This window comes from Sapajus apella, unplaced genomic scaffold, assembly GCF_009761245.1.
Source record: "Sapajus apella isolate SASKATOON/1434 unplaced genomic scaffold, GSC_monkey_1.0 scaffold94, whole genome shotgun sequence".
NCBI classification, from domain to species: Eukaryota; Metazoa; Chordata; class Mammalia; order Primates; family Cebidae; genus Sapajus; species Sapajus apella.
In genome coordinates this window covers 3399110-3412755 of record NW_022437034.1, presented here as the reverse complement: position 1 = coordinate 3412755, position 13646 = coordinate 3399110, and the positions used below count along the sequence as shown (strand labels likewise).

Here is a 13646-nt window from a genome sequence, read left to right as displayed (position 1 = left end):
CAGGTGCTCACCACCTGTAACTGTAAAAGGTCAGTTTTTTTTGTTTTGTTTTGTTTTGTTTTTTTTTTTTTAGACGGAGTTTCACTCATGTTACCCAGGCTGGAGTGCAATGGCACGATCTCGGCTCACCGCAACCTCCGCCCCCTGGGTTCAGGCAATTCTCCTGCCTCAGCCTCCTGAGTAGCTGGGATTACAGGCACGCACCACCATGCCCAGCTAATTTTTTGTATTTTTAGTAGAGACGGGGTTTCACCATGTTGACCAGGATGGTCTCGATCTCTTGACCTCGTGATCCACCCGCCTCGGCCTCCCAAAGTGCTGGGATTACAGGCTTGAGCCACCGCGCCCGGCCAAAAGGTCAGTTTTAATGAGTTTAATCAACCATACCTGGTTGGTTTTTGTATTTGTAAAACCAATTTTTAAGTGACTAATTTTACATTTATGTGCTCAGATAAGGCCATGTCTATAAGGCACATACATATATGTGGAGCTTGATATCAGTGAACCATTAGAAAATCATTTTCCCCCTTAACATTTCATAACAAGATGATTTCATTCTCAATGGGAAGGGAAGATTGGGTAGGAGATCAGGAATGCTAAGGTTTCAATACAGCCCAGTAATTTTTGGGGGAATGGAGGCTGGTAAGTTTTGAAATTATTTTACCTTGTAAATGCGAACTAGTTGAAGCTCAGTCATTGTGTGTATTTTTTGGAATGATACAAATACTGGGTATGAAACAAGTAGACTGTAATAAGTTAGCGTTTTTTTTTTTCTGGGTGTGTGCATGCAAGTCTGCTTTCTTTTCTTTTTTTGCCTGCTGACATGGCTGACAGGGAACAAACATTGAAATTACTGCTTTAATTTGGCCAAAATGAGCTTGTTCGCTGTGAATATCATGCTGGCCTTAATCAGTCCAAAGGACTTCCTTCCTGCTTTCAGGGAGACTGCATATTAACATAGCCTCCTTTCTGTCTTCAAATCAGGCCCTGATAACAGCTGGAAATAGGCACAGCATTAAAGAGGAAATAAGGAAGGGCCCATTATCGACAATATGTGGAAGAGATTTTTAGTAAGTTTCATTTTGATGTTAGAATGACACAAAGATGGCTATGAAAGCCTGTAGGCATTTTTTCAGTAGTACTCTGCATTTATGATCTCAATTTAGGTGAGTTCTCTTCTAGAAGGTTTGAAGAGCATATACCTGTTCACTGAGATAGCACTTGTTTTTTGAAAGACTGTGGTTTTTAGTTCTTTTGGCTCCTCTGAAACTCATTTGACATCTCTGAGAGTTTCCTCGTCTCTAAAATAGGGATGATCTCAACATTCCCTTGCTTAATAGCATAGGAAAAAGATAGCATCTCTTAGTACAAAATCTCTTAGCTCACAAATTTTTTGAAGATATATGTACATTTGTAATATACATTTATTCTCCAGGTGCAGTGGCAGGCACCCCAGCTACTCAGGAGGCTGAGGCAGGAGGATAGCTTGAGCCCAGGAGTTCAGCCTAGGCAATGTAGTAAGACCTTGTCTCTACCAAAAAACCCCCAAAAAAACAAACAAAAAATATTCTGTTTTGTTATTACCTTTTTTATTAATATTTATGATATTTCAGGTCCATACATAAGAATCTAACTCTCATTTTTAATTGCTCTGAAATAATCTATGAATGTACCCTAGTTTAATCATTCCTCATTGATGGAACATTAGAGGAAATTATTTTTGTTAACACTGCAGTGAACATCTATACATGCATCTTTTTGTCTTTGACTCCTGGTTTCTTTGGGATAAATTCTAAGAGGTAGAATAACATGGGTTAAGGGAATGTAAACTTTAAATTTTTTCATAGTTTTTTCCATTCTGTTTTAAAAGTCAGTTTTAATGAGGTACTTTATATATAATATTATAATGCACTCGGTTTAGGAAGATGGCTTGATGAGTTTTGATAAGGATATACACCAGTGTAACAACCATCACAACAAGATACTGAATATTTACATCACCCTCAAATATGTTTCCTCTTTACAGTTGATCCTCACTCCCTCCCCTCTTAACCTCCTACCACTGATTCCAGGCAGCCACTAATCTACCTTGTGTTGCTATTAGGTTTCCCTTTTCTAGAATTTTATATGAATGGAATTACACAATATGTAGCCTTTTGTGTGACTTTTTTCGTTCAACATAATATTTTTGAGAGTCATTCATGTTGTGCGTTATAGGGGTTTGCTGCTTTTTGTTGCTGAGCGGTATTTCTTTGCATGAATTTACCACTTTATCCATTCAACCCTGATAGATGTTTGGATGGTTTATAGTCTTTGGCCATTATAAATTTATGCACAAATCTTTGTGTTCAGTATAATACCTCTTGGGTAAATACTTACTAGTGTAATTGTTGGATCATGTGCAGGTGTATGTTTAGTTTTATAGGAAATGGTCAGATCTTTTCCCAAGGTGGTTGTGCCTCTTTTACACTGCCACAAATGATGTATGAGAGTTTAGGTGGCTCCACATTCTTAGCAACACTTAGTGGTGTTTATCTTATTTTAATTTAACCTTCTCTAGTGGGCATCTCATCATGGTTGCTCATTGTGGTTTTTACATACATTTCTCTCACAGCTAATGCTGCGAAGCATCTTTTCATGTGCTCATTGGCCATTTGTATATCTGCCTTTGTGAAGTACCTTTTCAAATATTTTGTTCATTTTTGTTGTTGATGGTATTTTAGCTTTTCTCTTTATGGTGAAATATGCGTAACTTAAAATGTACCATTTTAACCTTTTTTTTAAAAAAGTATTCTGTTGCTCATTTTTAATTTCTTTTGTTTCTTACTATGTGTTGGAAAAAGTCTTACATGTTCTAAATACATGTCCTTTATCAGAAATGTGTCTTGCATTTCTTTTTCTTTTTCTTATTTTTTTTTGAGACAGTCTCGCACTGTTGCTCAGGCTGGAGTGCAGTGGTGCCATCTTTGGCTCACTGCAACCTCTGTCTCCCAGATTCAAGTGATTCTTCTACCTCAGCCTCCTGAGTAGCTGGGATTACAGATGCATGCCACCACGCCCAGCTAATTTTTGTATTTTTAGTAGAGATGGGGTATTGCCATGTTGGCCAGGCTGGTCTCTTAACTTCTGACCTCAGGTGATGGCACCTGCCTCAGCCTCCCAAAGTGCTAGGATTACAGACGTGAGCCACCATGCCTGGCCGTCTTTTCCTTCTTATAGAGACACTAATCCCATCATGAGGGCTCTCCTCTCATGACCTGATTACCACGCAAAGACCCCATCTCCAAATACTGTCCTATGGAGATTAGTTTTGTCATGTGAATTTGAGGGGAGCACAAACATACAGTCCATAACAGTGTCCTATAAATATTATAAAGGTCATACTGGTCGTTAGTTATCTTTATGTCTTCTGTATCCATACTGATTTTCTATCTACTTGTTCTTTTAATTGCTGAGAGAGGAGTGTTGAAATCTCCAGCTGTAACTATGGATTCATCTGTCTCGCTTTTCAGTTCTTTCAGTTTTTTTCACATTTTATTGATAAGATCCTTTTAGAACTATGAAATGTCCTTCTCTATTCCTGTTAATATTCCTTGTTCTGAAGTCTACTTTTTTGAAGTTAATATAACCGTTCTAACTTTCTTTTGATTAGTGTTTACACTATAATTTCTATCCTTTTAACATATTTATATCTTTATATTCAAAATGGGTTTATTTTAGACAGTGTATAGTTGGGTATTGTTTCTTTTTTTTAAATTGCAGCCCGGCATTTCTGCCTTTTAACTGCAGCAGATAGAACATTTACATTTAATGTAATTCTAACTATGGATGGGTTTAAATCTACCATCTTATTCTTTGTTTTTTCTCTTTGTCTCTTCTTTATTATTTTTTTTTTTTTGGTTTTCTTTTTTTTGCTTGTTTCTGTTTGTCTTTGTATCCCATTTTTTTTTTAATTGAGGGTTTTATTTTTTAATTTTTTTAAGACAGAGTCTGGCTCTGTTACCCAAGCTAGAGTGCAGTGGCGCAATCTTAGCTCACTGCAGCCTCCACCTCCTGGGTTCAAGTGATTCTGTGTCTCAGCCTCCTGAGTAGCTGGTACTATAGGTGTATGTCACCACTCCTGGCTAATTTTTGTATTTTTTTTAGTAGAGACAGAGTTTTACTTTATTGGTCAGGCTGGTCTCGAACTCCTGACCTCAGGTGATCCACCCATCTCGGCCTCCCAAAGAGCTGGGATTACAGGCATGAGCCACTGTGCCCAGCTGGATTGAGGGTTTTAATTAATTAATTAGTTCATTTTCTTTTCTTTTTAATTTTTTTGTCAACTGCCCTAAGGAAATTTTTTTTTCTTTTTTTTTTGGAGGGTTTAAAAATTATTTTATCAAAAATATTGGCTTATTAGCTATACTTGTTTTATTTATTTTTAAATAAGTGCTCTAAGGTTTACAATACAATACATTTGACTTATCACAGTTTACCTTCAAGTAATATTACACCACCTTATGTTTAATGCAAGAACCTTACAATATATTATCCATTCCTCCTCCTGGCCTTTGCCTTCTTGTTGTTGTCTGTTTTCCTTCTTTATAAAAACAACATCTTGTAACGTTTCTTTTTTTGTTGTTTTTTTTTGAGACAGAGTCTTGCTCTGTCACCCAGACTGGAATGTAATGGCGCAATCTCAGCTCACTGCACCTTCCGCTCCTAAGTTCAAGAGATCTCCTGCCTCAGCCTCCTGAGTAGGAGGGATTACAGGCACCTGCCACCATGCCCAGCTAATTTTTGTATTTTTAGTAGAGACAGGGTTTCACCATGTTGGCCAGGCTGGTCTCCAACTTCTGACCTCAGGTGATCCACCCACCTCACCCTCCCAAAGCGCTGGGATTACAGGCGTGAGCCATTGTGCCCAGCCTAACATTTCTTACGGTTCAGATCTGCTGGAAATAATTTCTCTCAGCTTTTATTTGTTTGAAAAAAATTTTAATTCACCTTCTTTTTTGAAAGATTTTTATTAGTTACAGAATTCTAAGTAGATAATTTATTCTTTCAACACTGTGAACACATAATTTCACTGTCTTCTGGCATGTACAGTTTCTTTATTTTTTATTAAAAATTTTTTTTTACTGAGACAGAGTCTTACTCAGATACCCAGGTTGGAGTGCAATGGTGCAATCTTGGCTCACCACAACCTCCACCTCCCGGGCTGAAGCAATCCTCCCACCTCAGCCTCCCAAGTAGCTGGTACTATAAGTGTATACCACCATGCCCAGCTAATTTTTGTATTTTTTGTAGAGATGGGGTTTTGCCATGTTGCCGAGGCTGGTGTCAAACTTCTGGGCTCAAGCAATCTACCTCCTTCAGCCTCCTAAAGTGCTGGGATGACACGCCACCACACCTGGCCAGGTATAGTTTCTAATAATAAATTTTTTGTTGCCTGGGGTCAGTGGCTCATGCCTGTAATCCCAGCACTTTGGAAGGCCGAGGCAGGTGGATCACTTGAGGTCAGGAGTTTGAGTCAAGCCTGGCCAACGTGGGGAAACCCCATCTCTACAAAAATTAGCTTGGTGTGGTGGCGGGTGCCTGTAATCTCAGCTACTCCAGAGGCTGAGGCAGGGAGAATTGCTTGAGCCTGGGAGACAGAGGCTGCAGTGAGCTGAGATCACAACACTGCACTCCAGCCTGGGTAACGGAGTGAGGCTCTGTCTCAAAAAAAAAAAAAAAAAAAGAAATTTGTTGTCATTCTTATCTGGCAGACTTTTAAAATTTCTTTTATTGGAAATAATGTGCAAAAATTTGTATAAAGATAGTATAAGGAATATGCCATAAAAAAGTATAAGCTTTAATGGCATAAGATCTAATACCATCCTTTATAATATTTTCCCCCTTCAGTACAAGATCCAGGGTGAGATCAGGCATTGCATTTAGTTTTTTGTCTCTCTTCCTCTCTCTTTTTTTTTAATTTGTAGGGACAGGGTCTTGCTATGTTGACCAGGAGGATCTCAAACTCCTGGCCTCAAGTGATCCTCTGGCTTTAGCCTCCCAAAGTGTTGGAATTATAGATATGAGCCACCATACCCAGCTTAGTTTTTATGTCTCTTCAACCTCTTTTAGCAGGAACATTTTCATACCCTTTCTGAATTTTATATTGTTGACATAACTGAAGAATATAGTCCTCTTTAGCCTTTTTTCCTTGATTTATCCCATATAGTATCTAGCCTTTTTTTTTTAGACAGGATCTCACTTTGTTGCCCAGGCTGGAGTGCAGTGGCACTATCTCAGCTGACTGCAACCTCAACCTCCCAGGCCTAGGCTGTCCTCTCGCCTCAGCCTCCTGAATAGCTGGGACTACAGGCATGCACCACCATGCCCGACTAACTGTATTTTTGGTAGAGATGGGATTTCACTGTGTCGCCCAGGCTAGTCTCGAACTGCTGAGTTCAAGCAATCCACCCACCTTGACCTCCTAAAGTGTGGGATTACAGGTGTGAGCCACCATGCCCGGCCTCGAGAGCATTCGTATTTTTTTTTTTTTTTTTTTGAGACGGAGTTTCGCTCTTGTTACCCAGGCTGGAGTGCAATGGCGCGATCTCGGCTCACCGCAACCTCCGCCTCCTGGGTTCAGGCAATTCTCCTGCCTCAGCCTCCTGAGTCGCTGGGATTACAGGCACGTGCCACCATGCCCAGCTAATTTTTTGTAGTTTTAGTAGAGACGGGGTTTCACCATGTTGACCAGGATGGTCTCGATCTCTTGACCTCGTGATCCACCCGCCTCGGCCTCCCAAAGTGCTGGGATTACAGGCTTGAGCCACCGCGCCCGGCCGAGAGCATTCTTTATTTTGTGTTTTTCTTATGTTTCCTTGTGTTTAGCTTTAAGTTGCACTTTCTCAGTCAGAGTGCTATATAGGTAATGTTGTGTCCTCAGGCTATCACATGTGGGGGCATGTAATCTGCATCTACCTTACATAGATGATGTTATACTTGAATCAGAATGCTACCCAATTTCTCCTAAGTGTAATGACTGTATTTTACTTTTGTCTTGCAACTAATAAGCAATCTGCAGAGAGATACTTAAAGACTGTGCAAATATCCTGTTCCTCATTAACATCTCTCCTTGGGCTCTGCCTCCATTGATGATTCTTGCCTGATCCAGTCTTTAACCATGATCATTGCAAATTGATCATTTTCCAACTCTAAAGCATTCTCTCTGCATTTAGTAGTTAGCTTTCTAAATCCTACTATAAGCAGGAGACCTACCTTCTCCCCTTACTTTGTAATTTATCTAATTTTTATTGGTATGGTTTTATGAATTTTTCTTTTTTCAAGGACTTATAAGATACTGTTATGCTTAATTCTTTTGGTAATTAAAAAAAAATTATCTCAGATTATCCCAGAGTCCTCTCAAACCTTTTCTGGGGATGTGTCTTCCTTGGGCCTGTGCATGTGCCATTTTTTTTTTTTTTTTTATTAAACACAATTTTTAAACACTGGGCCTTATTCTCATCCAGGCTGGAGTGCAGTGGCACATTCATGGCTCACTGTAGCCTTGAACTCCTGGGCTCAAGTGATCCTCCTGCCTCAGCCTCCCGAGTAGCTGGGACTACAAACATGGGCCACCATGCCTAGATCGTAGTGTGTGCTTTTTTTTTTTTTAAGTTCCCCTGTATATGTAGCTGCTTTTAAATGCCTTAATTTCACTGAGTCTTACCCCTGCTTATTCTTGGACCCTTAGGTGGTCTATTATAGTCCTCTGCCAGCAATCCTTTCGTCCCAGTTACTCATGATCTGCACTCTCTCACCCTGCCATGTGCCTGCTACTGCTTTCAGTGGCCTCCAGCTGATATCTACACTATACCACCAGAAACCAGTCCCTCAGGCTGCCCCAGACAAGCCAAAACATTGAAGCTAGTTCTATTTTTGCTTCCATCCTGAGGGAGGAGCTGGAGACTGGGCAGCTTCTTCTCATTGGTGGGACAAGGTGGGACAGATTGAGTGGGGCAAGGATGAATGAAAATGCCACAACATTTTCTACCACTTTGAAGTGTGATCTTTTCATGGTTAGGTGTATGTTTGGTTCCTGCAACTTCCTAACTGGTTTTTAGGGTTTTCCCAATGCTACTTTGGTCCGTATGTTGTTATTTGATATGTCTTTGGGGGAGTGAGGGCCTAGAGCTTCCTAGTCTGCTGTCTTGCTGTTTCACTCCAGTTTTGTATAATTTTCAGCCATTATTTTCTCGAATGTCTTTTCTTTCCTTTTTTCTCTTTTCCTTCTGGAACTCTGATTACATGTGTATCAAAATACTTGAGACTGGGCACGGTGGCTCACACCTGTAATCCCAGCACTTTGGGAGGCCGAGGTGAGTGGATCACTTGAGGTCAGGAGTTTGAGACCAGTCTGCCAACATGGTGAAACCTCATCTCTACTAAAGATACAAAAATTAGCTGGGTGTGGTGGCATATGTCTATAAGCACAGCTACTTGGAAGGCTGAGGCACGAGAATCGCTTGAACCTGGGAGGTGGAGGTTGCAGTGAGCCAAGGTGGTGTCACTTGGGGAACAGCCTGGGGAATAGCGTGAGACCGTCTTAAAAAAAAAAAAAATTGCTTGATATTGGTACATAAGTTACTGAGATTCTGACCAGACTTTTTTCCTGCTTCAGTTTTTCAAAAACAGTTAAATAATCCTTAAGTCTCATATATGGTTCATGAAAAAAAAAAAAAAAGAAATAAAATTAAATATTTATTCAGAATTTTTATTTTTCCTGTTTTATAATGTTAAAAATCAGTTTATCTTCTTTTTAAAAACAAATTTCAGCTTCTATTTTGTTTTTATTTTATTTCTGGAAAGTAGCCATGTATGAAAATAATTCAGTTTCTTTTTATTTTAGCTCATCAGACCCAACTTCCTAAAACTTAATGTAACTTGTCTGTTAGTTCAAATCCTAAAACTGAATGTAACTTGTCCGTTAGTTCAGGCTCAGTAAGTCTTCAGCCCCTTCAGTCCTATCTCTTCTGGGCATCTTTAACTGTTGATATACTAGACCCAAGCAGGCATTTTTGTAAGCTGAGAGGCAAATGAATAGAATAATATTTTCTAACCAGTCTTTTCCCATATCCCATTTCAATGTCCCAAAGTTTAGTTAACAGAACAGGGAAGCTGCCCTAAACTAAACTTGGCACTTTGGAATCAGCTTCTACTTTAAATTCAGGGGGTACATGTGCAGGTTTGTTACATGGGTATATTATGTAATGCTGAGGTTTGGGTATGACTGATCCCATCACCCAGGCTGCTTCAGGTTGTATAGTTTCTGTAGCTGTGTCTTCAAGTTCACTGATTTTTTTTTTTTGAAGTGTCTAATCTGTTATTAATCCCATTAGATGGAATTATCATTTTTCCTTTTTTATTTTTATATATATTTTGAGACGGGGTCTTATTCTGTTGCTTAGGCTGGAGTGCAGTGGCATGATCTCAGCTCACTGTAACCTCCGCCTCCTGGGTTCAAGTGATTCTAGTGCCTCAGCCACCCAAGTAGCTGGGATTATAGGCACGCGCCATCACACCTGGCTGATTTTTGTATTTTTAGTGGAGATAGTGTTTCACCATGTTTGTGAGACTGGTGTCAAACTCCTGGCCTCAGTGATCTGAGTACAGACCTACCAAAGTGCTGGGATTACAGGCGTGATCCACCGTGCCTAGGCAGCTCTTTTATTTTTTATCTCTTGAAGTTCCAATTGGTTCTTTTTGTTTGTTTGTTTGTTTGTTTTTTAAGGTAGCATCTTACTCTGTTGCCCAGGCTGGGGTGCAGTGGCACAACCTTGGTTCACTGTAACATCTGCCCCCTGGGTTCAAGCAGTTCTCATACCTCAGCCTCCTGGGTAGCTAGAATTATAGGTGTGTGCCCAGCTAATTTTGTATTTTTATTCATTCAATTGATAATTGAGTGATATGTAAAATAGCAAATATTTATTGAGCTTCGCATTTTACTAGACAGTGTTCTAAATTCCTCCTATGTTCATTTTGTTTAATCTTCCGTCCCTCCCTATGCGGTAGGTATTTACATCTCATTTTGCTGATGAAGGAATGGAAGCTTAGAGAGAGTAACTTGCCTCAGGTGCCACAGCTAGTGGATGTCACAGTGTTAAGTAGAGCAGTGATTCAAAGTGTAGGATCTAGTATCTGCTCTGATTTATGCAATCCAACAGAACAAATAGTTGACAGTCCTGGGAGTCACTGAGGAAAAGTTATTTGAGTGGGAAAAAAATATCTTGTTGAAATTGAAGACATTTTCATGGTTGCTTGCTAACCAACTGACCACATGCTAACCAACTATACCAACCTTTCAGCATGCATTCTCAAGTGGGAACAGTCTTGACTACAGTTCGGTAGTAATTTGCACAGTATTTGAGGGTTTAAAAAAGAGCAGTAGGCCAGACCCAGTGGCTCACACCTGAAGTCCCAGCCCTTTGAGAGGCTAAGGCAGTTGAATCACTTGAGCCCAGGAGTTTGAGACCAGCCTGGGCAGCATGGTGAAAACTTGTCTCTGCAAAACATGCAAAAATTAGCCAGCCTGTACAACAAAGCAAGATCCTATCTCAGGGGAAAAAAAAAAAAAAAAAAAGGGAGCAGCATAGCTTTCCAGTTGTACTTGGGTTATTATTCAATTCCAAATCATATGCTATTCACGAACTGTTCAAAATAAATATATGGATTATATATTATCTAAGGACATGTTCATTAGGATATCTGTCTTCAGTCCTGATTCAGGACTAAAGGTGAGACTTCATCTTCTGAAAAAAAATTGGTATTAATGTTTTGTTTCTTTTTTTGAGAAGGTGAATTTATTCTTTTTTACAGCTCATGTGAAATACATCAAGTGCTTTTGGGATCTCTGATATGAAGGATTCTGTTAAAATATCAGGTTATCATTTTATCCTGCCTTATGAGTTTTCTATTGCTATGTAATAAATTACTACAATCTTAGCCTAAAACCACACCCATGTATCATCTCACAGTTCTCTAGTAGTTTTGTAGTTCCATAGGTCAGAACACCTAGTAGGCTGGACTGGGTTCTCTGCTTAGGGTCTCATAAGGCCAAGATCAACATGTTGACCATGCTGGTATCTCATCTGGAGGCTCCTGGGAAGAATCAACTTTCAGGTTCATTCAGGTTGTTAGCAGAATTCAGATCCTTGGGTCTGTAGGTCTGAAGGCGCCGTTTCCTCGATACATGGCTGCCCTGGCTTCATCAAGTCCTTCTTATGTGTAAGATCTGACTTCTGCCACCCGCCAAAGACTTAGCTTTATAAACAGCTCATGTGTAGATTATGCTCACTGGGATAATCTCTCTTAAAGTCAGCTGTACCATGTGGCGTAATATTATTCATAGGGACTGATACATTATCACAGCCACAGGTTCTACCTACAGCCCTTATACCAGGGTAAAAGGTCATCAGGGGGTCAGTCTGAGGATTCGATCACAGCTATTAATTTTCATTGTTAAATATTGTTGTGAAGGTCACATTTTTGGTACAATAGGCAACTTTTCTTCTCTCAGGTCTCATTCTGTCCTTCTTACCCCCCTTCCTTGAACATAATTGTTTCTTCCTTTAAAACAGTCAGCCTCTTTTTCCTCTTTGTTTGGTAGCACACTTGTCCTTAATGTCACCCATGGCTCTTCAAGGAAACTGAATTTACCTTTTAGGATAGCATTCCCTGAAATCACCTTTGTGTTTATCAGTTATATAAGAAATATTGTTTGACTGCAGACATTATCACTATCATCCCTGTGCTTCAGTTCCCTAAGCCTGAGTATTTAATGTAGGATTTAGCTGCTCACAGACATGGACAAGGTATTCTTCATCTGTGTGATCTGCAGATAAGCTGCACCTTATTTTTTCATTCTTTCCTCTCTTGCATTAAGATCCGAAGATGTCTCCCTGCCTACAAGTTCAAGAAGTATATTACAACCCTGTATATCTCTCAGTCATTCTTTTTTTTTTTTTTTTTTTTTTTTTTGAGATGGAGTTTCACTCATGTTACCCAGGCTGGAGTGCAATGGCGCGATCTCTGCTCACCGCAACCTCCGCCTCCTGGGTTCAGGCAATTCTCCTGCCTCAGCCTCCTGAATAGCTGGGATTACAGGCACGCATCACCATGCCCAGCTAATTTTTTGTATTTTTAATAGAGACGGGGTTTCACCATGTTGACCAGGATGGTCTCGATCTCTTGACCTCGTGATCCACCCGCCTCGGCCTCCCAAAGTGCTGGGATTACAGGCTTGAGCCACCGCGCCTGGCCATCTCTCAGTCATTCTTTAGCCTAGTAATGCTGCTGTAATTCCACTTTATCTCACAGCAGGGTCCAGCAGAAAGCACATCAGTAATGAAAAACAGTAATTCAAAACCATGTGCAGTGGAACGTTTGAAGGCTTATAGATCCATCTGAAGCAACGGGATTTCTCAGGCTGCCTAGAGAACCTGAATAGGTTATAGTTGCAGAAACTACATAATTCTGCTCATAGTGTAGCGTGAGGGCTTATACCGGGCAGAATGGGTAATGTGTCTGCATTTCCCCAAGTCCCTCAGGCAGGTTTTTTTTTCCAGTTAGTGTTAGTCACTGAAGAAGAAAATGTTTATATAAAAGCTTTAGTGTATAATTTAGGATTTTTCACATATAAGGGGAATTGCAGGATTTTTAGTTTTGTCTTTTGAACTAATTTAGAACAAAGATGGGATAGTTGTCTTTGGTTGTAAGGAAAATTGTAAAACCCCCTGAGGTCTGATGTTGGGTAGGAAAATAAGAAAAGGAAATACTTACAAGATTCATGTATTGTCTCATTTCAGTTGAGATGGTAGTTTTGAGCAAGTGTTTGTGTCTGATTGATTCATGCGCTATTTATTAAATGTCTACTTCATACCAGGTAGACATAATATACAGGACATATGTATTATGTACCAACAATGGACTGTGCTCTTAAGGATCCCATACTCTAGGGGGTGAGAAATAGACTTCTTCCAGAAATAGTGTTGTGAGATAAGTGCTACTAGATAAGTGAGTGGGTACCCAGAGGTGAAATTCTATAGTGGTTGGAGAAGGCTTGATAAGGGAGCTGACAATTGAACAGTCTTGAAGAGACAGGAGTTTGTGCCAGGCAGGCAAGTGGGGGCAGGGAGCATTCGGGGCAGAGGAAATGTCATTTGTGAGGAGAGTGAGGAATTTGTTAAGGCTGGTGCCTAGAAAGAGGTAGAATAAGGAGGAGGCAGGAGTTAAGAGTAGAAATTACATGACACTCAAGTTGTGAAAGTTCTTGTGTGGGTTAAGGATTTTGAATGTAAAATCCTATAGATAGTAAGAAAATAGTTAAGGCTGGGCATGGTGGCTCACACCTGTAATCTTAGCACTTTGGGAGGCTGAGGTGGGAGGATCTCTTGAGTCCAAGAGTTTGAAACCAGCCTGAGCAACATGATGAAACTCCATGTCTACAAAAAATAAATAAATTAGCCAGGCATGCTGTTGTGTACCTGTGGTCCCAGCTACTTGGGAGGCTGACGTGGGAGGAGGATTTCTTGAGTGCAGAGGTCGAGGCTACAGTAGCCATGATCGTGCCACTGCACTCTAGCCTGGGTGACAGAGCGAGACGCTGTTTCCAA

At 40.2% G+C, this 13646-nt stretch overlaps 1 protein-coding gene, 2 long non-coding RNA genes and 1 other non-coding gene across 9 annotated transcripts in view; 3 read left to right on the top strand and 1 right to left on the bottom strand.

Moving 5' to 3' along the window:
• The window catches only part of LOC116535387, a 1731-nt gene extending 233 nt beyond the window's left edge, over nt 1–1498 (top strand). The window contains exons 2-3 of the long non-coding RNA XR_004262181.1: nt 4–29; nt 358–1498. This is a non-coding gene — a long non-coding RNA (uncharacterized LOC116535387). The remainder of the gene's footprint in view (nt 1–3; nt 30–357) is intronic.
• ASCC1 (activating signal cointegrator 1 complex subunit 1) overlaps nt 1–13646 on the top strand; it is a 133158-nt gene that overhangs the window by 34044 nt on the left and 85468 nt on the right. The window lies entirely within an intron of this gene.
• Nucleotides 9052–9183, bottom strand: LOC116535460. The gene has a single exon (XR_004262208.1). It is a non-coding gene; the product is annotated as a small nucleolar RNA SNORA36 family (small nucleolar RNA).
• LOC116535386 lies at nt 9900–13231 on the top strand. Its single transcript, XR_004262180.1, has 2 exons — nt 9900–11979; nt 12304–13231. It is a non-coding gene; the product is annotated as an uncharacterized LOC116535386 (long non-coding RNA).